Consider the following 8,614-nt stretch of genomic DNA (forward strand, 5'->3'; position numbering starts at 1 on the left):
CCATAAACACAAACAAAATCACATGCAATAACAATGGACTGTCATTCTTTAAATATGCAGGTGACAAGCGCTCTCTGACCACTTGTGGACATGCATGGTTCTCCCTGAAGCTGAGTGTCAGTATAAGACCCAAAAGCGCATGTTCCTCCTGAGGAGTCTGAATGATTTTAATAACAAGGACAGTTTAACAGTATTGAATCAGTTCTCACATTCAACACATCACAAAAAAAGTTAAAAACAACAACTCACAAGAATCATTAAACAATAAAGCTACCGAAATCACCCACCACACCAATATGTGTCTCTACATGCAGTAAAAAGTAAGGCAGATCATCAAGGACCCTTCAAACTGGGTTGAGGGGGTTCCAGGGGTACCCAGTTAAATGACATGACAGAGCCTTTTACTCTGTTATAAGTAAAAGGCCTGTGTTCAAATTGTTACTTGAGTAAAAGTACAAAAGTATTGGCATCAAAATACTTAAAGTATCAATAGTAAAAGTACTAAAATGTTTGAAAATAGCAGATCTACAAGCTCACAACACGGCGCCAATGCAACACGTTGTGAGCTTGTAGATCTGCTATTTTCATTATAATTTATATCTGCAAAGTAACTAAGTATAAAGTTTTCAAATAATTGTAGTGGAGTAAAAGTACATTATTTGTCTCTAAGTTGTAGTGGAGTAGAAGTAAAAGTATTGAGAATGGGAAATACTCCAGTAAAAAAAAAATACCTAAAAATGTTACTTTAGTACAGTGAGTAAATACACTTATTAACTTTACACCACTGTGATCTACAAGCTCACAACACATCGCTTTGTGACGCGTTGTGAGCTTGTAGATCTGCTATTTCCAAAGGATTTTATACACATGATAACTTGTAAAATGGGACATTGTGCATAATGAGTACTTTTACTTTGAGTACTGAAGTATATTTTGATGCCAAAAAATGAAAACCCTCCAACTCTATTCCCATTGCCTGAGAGACAAGAGCCTGCGGTGATTGGTCGTGATGGTTTCCCTGACAACCGATAAAACCTGCGCTCATTGGTCGTCCCTCAGAACACACCCCCGTGTCCTGTGCTCTCATTGGTTGCATGACTCCAGCGCATGTGATAACCAGCTCAGCTGGTCTAATCAGCAGCAGCTGTGACTGAGATTGTCTTTGAGAGACGTCGACAGAACACAGAACAGCAAAAAGAGGTATGTTTATGCATTTATAATTATTTAGATCACGTCTGAACATTAATGGTTGAGAAATAACGTTGTGACTCAACATATGCTGCACATAATGTAAGATTCTGTTGGTTAGTTAGCCTGTAGTGTAACAGGTATTTCCTTGTAAACACAAACCGTTTGTTTGGACGTTTTAAAAGACAACATGCTATTAAAACAAAAGTATCTTGCCTTTTGTATATAGAATACATAGGTGTGTGGCCTTTTCTACTGTTTATCATGAAGTTGCCTCAATAATCTATATTTATTTTACTTATATTGCAGGGCTTTGTAGGCCAGGGGGGACTTTTAATAAGCAAGTCAAAGGTAAGGTTCCATTGGTACACTCTTGAGTTACTGACACGTAAGGGTCCATTTGGTTCCATTTGTACACTGTGAGTGTACACATGTAACCAAATGGACCCTGACAGGTCTGTAACTGACAGTATACATGGAACCAAATGGACCCTTACAGATCTGTAAGAGTTACAGACCTGTACGGGTCCATTTGGTTCCATTTGTACACTCACAGTTACAGATATGTAAGGGTCCATTTGGTTACATGTGTACACAGTTACAGATATGTAAGGGTCCATTTGGTTACATGTGTACACTCACAGTTACAGATATGTAAGGGTCCATTTGGTTCAATTGGTACTCTCAGAGTTAAAGGCCTGTAAGGGTCCATTTGGAATCTTGAGGGTCCCTGCTGAACCCCACCTGAGAACCACTGTACATTTAATGTGTTGGTTCTTAAAGTGGGTTTCTAGAGATGGTTCCTCCAGGTGTAAATACACTTCTCTTGTGGGGTTCCTTGGCGCACAACCTTTTCAAATCTGAAGCCAAATACAATTGACATGGAAATCTTTGAGAACCACTGATATGATATAGCTACTTATAACTTATTTTAAGGTGAATTGTAATATGACAACTGTAAACAAAATTAGAGTTTGAATATACTGTATTGTTAGTTAATCAAACATTTCTTTCCTTGCAGGGCTGTGATTGTCATTGGTTGTATGACTCCAGCGCATGGGAGAAGTTCATTACTGTCTGATCAGCAGCTGTTATTTTCACAGCAAGTAAGTTCAATCTGGTTGATCCTGTTGCATCTCTGCGCTATCTTTTTCCTTGGTGTGCTAATAATCGTTCAAACAAGGCATATATATCATCAAAGACGTATTTGACTATCTGTCAGGACTTATCTAACTTGACTGCGTGACTCATTTACGCTGCACCGCACACACACCGCGTTTAGATGCGAGTGAGCAACAGGCATGCTGTCACTGAAATATGGACCGTGGTGACAAACGCTCTAAAGTGTGGCTTCACTAAAGCCTTAGATCAAGACTATCGTATATGTATTTTATCAAATCTGACTTTTACTTTCGTATCTACGAGAGTCTTAGTGACCACACCCCCAGTTTGCCCTGAAATGTCACCGGTAAAACCTGGAGCTGTATGTCTCCAAACATGTAGAAATGCAAAACATAAGGTGCTTGCCCCAAATGTTAAGTAGGTGTCCAGAGTATTTGTGCAATGTATTAGTTCATATTTTTCAATAAAGAAGTGCTTTAATCCCATCTGTGGCCGAACGCCATTCCCCCCCCTCGTTTACTTCCTATTTACATGTAAATTGTGTAATTCCGGCTTTCACTAGATGCGCCACGTCACTACCGCCGATCTACAAGCTCACTGCCTTTTTAAAAAGGCGGAAAAAAATTAAAACGTGCAGCTCACTGTATAATCCACAAATGAATCGACTGTTGGAATAAAGGCGAGGATGTTACTCTATTCATTAAATGTCTTAAATTGACTAAGGCTTAAAAGAATAAAGTTACTTTATTCTTGTGTAAATATGTAGATGCATTGTTGTTTTTTAAAATGTATCTTCTCTCTCTTCCCCTTGCTCCATCTTCTTCCCTTTCTTTATGGAAATACACCCACTGTTTTACACCTGCAAACCTGTGATGTGATAAAGCTTTTCTCATTCTCATAGGTGTTGAACCAAATCTGCTGCCATTAGCTGATACCCAATCCCTAGAAAACCTGGAGGAGCGGCTACAAAATAGCCCCGACCTCAAAATCCAACTGGTAAGAATTTCAGTTCTACTCGGGGAAGACACACACACAAAACCCTTTTTGTTTGTTGTTTAATGCTAACCCTTATCTTAAATTGGCTTCTAACAACTTTGCTGGGACATACAATATAGAATTGAGAAGCTAATTTAGTCAATCATGAAGGAACACTGCTATTCTATAGCTACTGCTATTTTTTAAAGAATTGTGCAGTAAGTGATTTTGTTTATTAAAAGATAAACATATCTATATTCGGATGGCAATAATTACTATGAAGTGTTCAGTAACAGGGGTCTCCCTGTCTCCAGGTGTTTAGTAAACAGAACATGCATGTTATGGTCAGATACCAATGTTATCCAATCAGAGATGACTCATACAGGATAAACAAGTGAAATTGGAAATGATGACACAAAGAAGTGAGCAGTAGCAGTACTCCAAGTCTTTCGGGTGACTGAACTCATTTCGGCTGCTTGTACCTGTGACCTTATGCTTTTGGTCATGACCCACACTTCAGCACAGAGCACATCATCCTTAGTTCCAAATTCTTGTTCTAAACAAAATTGATTTATTTTCCCTTACTGTTTTATTTACCGTTGCACTGAGAATTAAGACACATTACTAAAGAAACATTCTCATGATTGCTTTGATTTCAGGTCTCCAGCGTCAGGTGGAGGTGGGGGCAGAAGAGGCCGAGACAGGGGGTTCTCAAACAGCTCCAATGCAGAGTGAGTCTTGTCTAGAAAGATGGTGTGTTTACATTGATACAGTTCATTCTGGAATAGGGGTCTTGTCTGGCCATTAATAACTGAGCTTAAATTATCTTAAATTCCAAGTTCTTCTTCTAAACAATATGGATTTGTTTTTTCTTTTTTTTCCCTCCAGTTTTCCTTACTGCATTTTATTTTATTTATTTATTTTTTTACCGTTGCACCGAGAATCAAGCCCCATGACTAAAGAAACATTCTGATGTTTGCTTTGATTTCAGGTCTCCAGCGTCAGGTGGAGGTGGGGGCAGAAGAGACCGAGACAGGGGGTTCTCAAACAGCTCCAATGCAGAGTGAGTCTTGTCTAGAAAGATGGGGTGTTTACGTACAGTCAGTCCGGAAATTATTCAGAATGCTTCACTTTTCCTACATTTTCTTATGTTACAGCCCTATTGAAAAAAGTATTTTTGAATATGTTTCCACAAGTTTGGCTCACATATTTTTGGGTAGTTTTGACCATTCCTTTTTGCAGAACAGCTGCAATATATGCCAGCTTATGTTCAGCTAAACAAAGTAACGTTTTAATTCAAATATCAACTTTAACGATCGGACCAACATCTAGGCTAAACATGTCACGTTTGATCTCTTCGCAGAGCATCAGTAGAATAATGATAAGTGGCTGAGCTCATCAGTATTAGTGTTGGGTCGATAGTCAAACTAGGCTATAGATTTTAAGATATAATGTCAAATGATTGAATAAATCTAAGATAGTCTAATTGATACTGTACAGTATCAGCGGCGCTATAGACAAATTGTTTCAAACAGGCTGTTTTAGAAACAATTTTACATCAAGTTGTGCAGATGTGAAGGCGAAATATATTGAACTTGCAACGAAAATGAGAAAATCAGATTGATCAGAATAAGAGGAATTAGAGGGGTGTGTTCTAAAATAATAGCCTACTCTACACTGAAGGTATGATAATGACTGCGCGTGCATGAGGACTCCAGTCTTTGAGCTCATGACAAAACACAAAGGTTGCATTCGTTCAGAAAATAATGTTTGATACGAGCTGTCCAGAAGGCTCTCATCCACTGCAATGTATACACTGAACTTCTGGTAGATGTTATGCCACCGAAAGTGTCATGGCGCATCTCTATGGACGCAACCACGTGATGTATGACACTTCCTTATGAGATTTTCCTTGACGGCTACAAGGAAGTAACACGGAAGTATCCATTATTGTTTTACAATGGGCGGCGACACTACAGGCCAATCAAAGCCTTGTTTTTCCAGGGACTTCTGGGGTTGTTTCTTCAGTGCACTCAGGGCATGGTGCTGCAGCACATCAAGCGCACCGTAGATTCTGTCATGTGACGGGAAAGACCCGCGGTGATTGGCCAGTTTCTCCAAGAAACAAAAATGCCGACCATGTATGCTAATTACTGAGAATGTCCATCGGCCATTGCCGGATGAGGCATCTAGGTATTTATATCTATGCTTGTACCTGTGACCTTGTGCTTTTGGTCATGACCACATCTCATCTTTAGTTCCAAATTCTTGTTCTAAACAAAATGGATTTATTTTTCCTTACTGCGGTTTTATTTACCGTTGCACTGATAATTAAGACACATTACTGAAGAAACATTCTCATGATTGCTTTGATTTCAGGGCTTCAGCGTCAGGTGGAGGTGGGGGCAGAAGAGACAGAGACAGGCGCATGTGAAGGAGCTCCAATGCAGAGTGAGTCTTGTCTAGAAAGACATGGTGTGTTTACGTAGATACAGTTAGTTCTGGGATGGGGTCACGGCTCCAGACGTAACTTTTTCACTGGTGCCACTTAACTTTTCAGTAGGTAGCACCACCAAAAATTACTTACCCCCCCCCCCATATAGCCTACAGTATGTAGGAATTGTGTTTTAATATACTACTTAAGATGTCTGCCAATATTGATAATATGGTGTACCATCACTAGCTTAAGTTTTTAAGTGCTTTATTTATAAAGCACATACAAAGTTCTTTTCACATAGAAAAATAAATACTCCTGGGAAGAGGAAGAAATCGTTATTTACCCAGGGTTTGGACTAAGTTGCAGTAACTTATTTCTTGCCAGACCCTGCAGGATTGTTAATCACCCGGTGATTTTCATACCTAGTGTCGTGTTGGGGAGTCGAACTGGGAACCTCTCGGTAACAAGCCTGACCCTCTTAACCACTAGGTCACCGCATCCCTTGGGTATACAAGCCTAAATAATAAATTTACTTTGATGCTGCGTTTTCCCCCCTCTTTTCTTACACAGGTTTTTATTTATTTACTATTTTACCAATAATTAAGCCACTTGACTAAAGAACAACATTCTTATGTTTGCTTTGATTTCAGGACTCGGATCTCATCGGTTCTGTTCTGACAATGGCCAGAACAGCATCTACAACAGCCTCGTGGAGGAGGTCTGCCATCTCTGCGTGAACCTTGGTTCTGAGGGAGGTGCGAGCTACGTGGATGAGGGTCTCCTGGTACAGTTCTTTGTGACTCACAGTTGTCACATCGGAAATGTATAATGGACATGATGAGATTTGTTGACTCGGAACGTCAAATTCTGTGAGTTAAATTTTGGCGAGGGAGGACCGTCACTTCAGCAAAAAAGCACTACTTTTTTTTTCAGTTTACAGTTTCTTGTTAACTGCATTGTTCACATATTCCAAATGTTGACTGCATTGTTCATACACGCATTTGCCTCACATGGTTTGCAGTTTAATAATAAAAAAGCAGAAAACTTTATGCTTGTTTTTATTTTATCTTAGTCAATTATAGCCTGTGTATGGCATTTAGTATGGCTTGATTAAAGGAGAGAGCCTGACTAAAGCACAACCCCCCCCTAAATAAGACCTTTGTCACACCCCATCTTAACTTCTACAGTTGACTTTTTTTCATACAGTAGGTGCTCCTGTTTCCATAGTGGAAACACTGTTCTGGCTCATCACTGGGTCAGCACAGTGTGGCCCTTTACAGCTGGCCCATGCACGGTTCATGTATGTCTGAGCTTCTGGCAAACCGATCTGGCGCCAGACCAGGGGGTATAGACCATTGCTCCGAGCGAGCCATGACAAACTGCATGATCCGGGCCATAACTTTGCCAGCTTTGGGCCAGAACATTATGTCCACAGCTGGCCCTGTCCTGGCAAATGTATGGGCCAGCTGTGGGCACAGTGTTCTGGCCCTATGCTGGTGACCCATATCTGGGCCAATTATGGACACATTGTTCTGGGCTAGTTCTGGCCAACCATGCCTAGGCCAAGTATGGACACAGTGCTCTGGCCCTGTGCTGGCCAACCATGTCTGGGCCAGCTGTGGAAACACTATTCAGGCCCTGTGCTGGTGACCCATGTCTGGGCCAGCTGTGGAAACACTGTTCAGGCCCTGTTCTGGCGACCCATGTTTGGGCCAGCAGTGGAAACACTGTTCTGGCTCATCACTGGGTCAGCACAGTGTGGCCCTTTACAGCTGGCCCATGCACGGTTCATGTATGTCTGAGCTTCTGGCAAACCGATCTGGCGCCAGACCAGGGGGTATAGACCATTGCTCCGAGTGGGCCATGACAAAGAGCATGATCCGGGCCATAACTTTGCCAGGGCTTTTTTGCTATGTTCTGGCTCATCACTGGGTCAGCACAGTGTGGCCCTTTACAGCTGGCCCATATACGGTTCATGTATGTCTGAGCTTCTGGCAAACCGATCTGGCGCCAGACCAGGGGGTATAGACCATTGCTCCGAGTGGGCCATGACAAACAGCATGATCCGGGCCATAACTTTGCCAGGTCTTTTTTGCTATGTGGGTTGTCAACGTAGCATGTCATTCCGTCGTTCCAATTCTATGTGTGTTCTATCTCTTTGCATGGCCTACATACAGACAAAAACAAACAGTCTGCTGCTTTACTCTGGGTAATTTATCCCCATGTATAAAAGGCATGATGCTGGGTCGCTGTCCATTGCCAGTGGCGCTGAAGCATTCACTATAATCGATACAATATAGAGTGACTGTCCTTGGTTTGTTCATTGTATCCAGATGGCAATGTTTTCTTTTTGTGTGTCCTTCAGAACAAGCTTGTCTTGCAGCTTGCTTGGCTCTATAACAGTCAGTTTGTGCTTATAGGATATCAGCTATTTTACAGTCGTGAATTTAAAAATGAGGAATATTAGAAGGGCCCCCTCGAGAGTGGTTCGCCCCAGGGCCCCTGAGAGTCTAGCTACGTCCCTGATATGCACGCAAAATGTATGCACGTATGGGCATACTATGTTCTCACATAAAATACCCACCCCATTCATTAATTTCAGACCGAGAACGCATCTGTGTCATTTTAAGATTTCTTTGGCTATTCAAAAATAGCAGATCTACAAGCTCATAGCGCGGCACTCGGTGCCGCGCTATGAGCTATTAGATCTGCTATTTTTGGTCTTATTTTTGGTCTTATTTTCGGTCTTAATGACATAAGCCAGTCTCTGTGACTGTCTCTCTTCCCCTCCTCCACCTCTGTCTCTGGGCCTTCTCTCTCTCTCATTCTCTTACTCTTCATTTTTCATCTTGCTTGGTGAGTCATGCCTGGCTTTGTGGGGTTCAATCATCA

General features: G+C 41.4%; 1 long non-coding RNA gene across 1 annotated transcript; it reads left to right on the forward strand.

Annotated features, from left to right (window-relative positions):
• Positions 1–1,095: 1,095 nt before the first annotated feature.
• Positions 1,096–5,737, forward strand: LOC311061167. The gene is made up of 7 exons (XR_014602376.1): positions 1,096–1,200; positions 1,498–1,539; positions 2,210–2,294; positions 3,212–3,306; positions 3,945–4,016; positions 4,277–4,348; positions 5,665–5,737. It is a non-coding gene; the product is annotated as an uncharacterized lncRNA (long non-coding RNA).
• The last annotated feature ends 2,877 nt before the right edge of the window (positions 5,738–8,614 follow it).

This window comes from Gymnoscopelus microlampas (assembly GCF_963454915.1).
Source record: "Gymnoscopelus microlampas genome assembly, chromosome: 15".
NCBI classification, from domain to species: domain Eukaryota; kingdom Metazoa; phylum Chordata; class Actinopteri; order Myctophiformes; family Myctophidae; genus Gymnoscopelus; species Gymnoscopelus microlampas.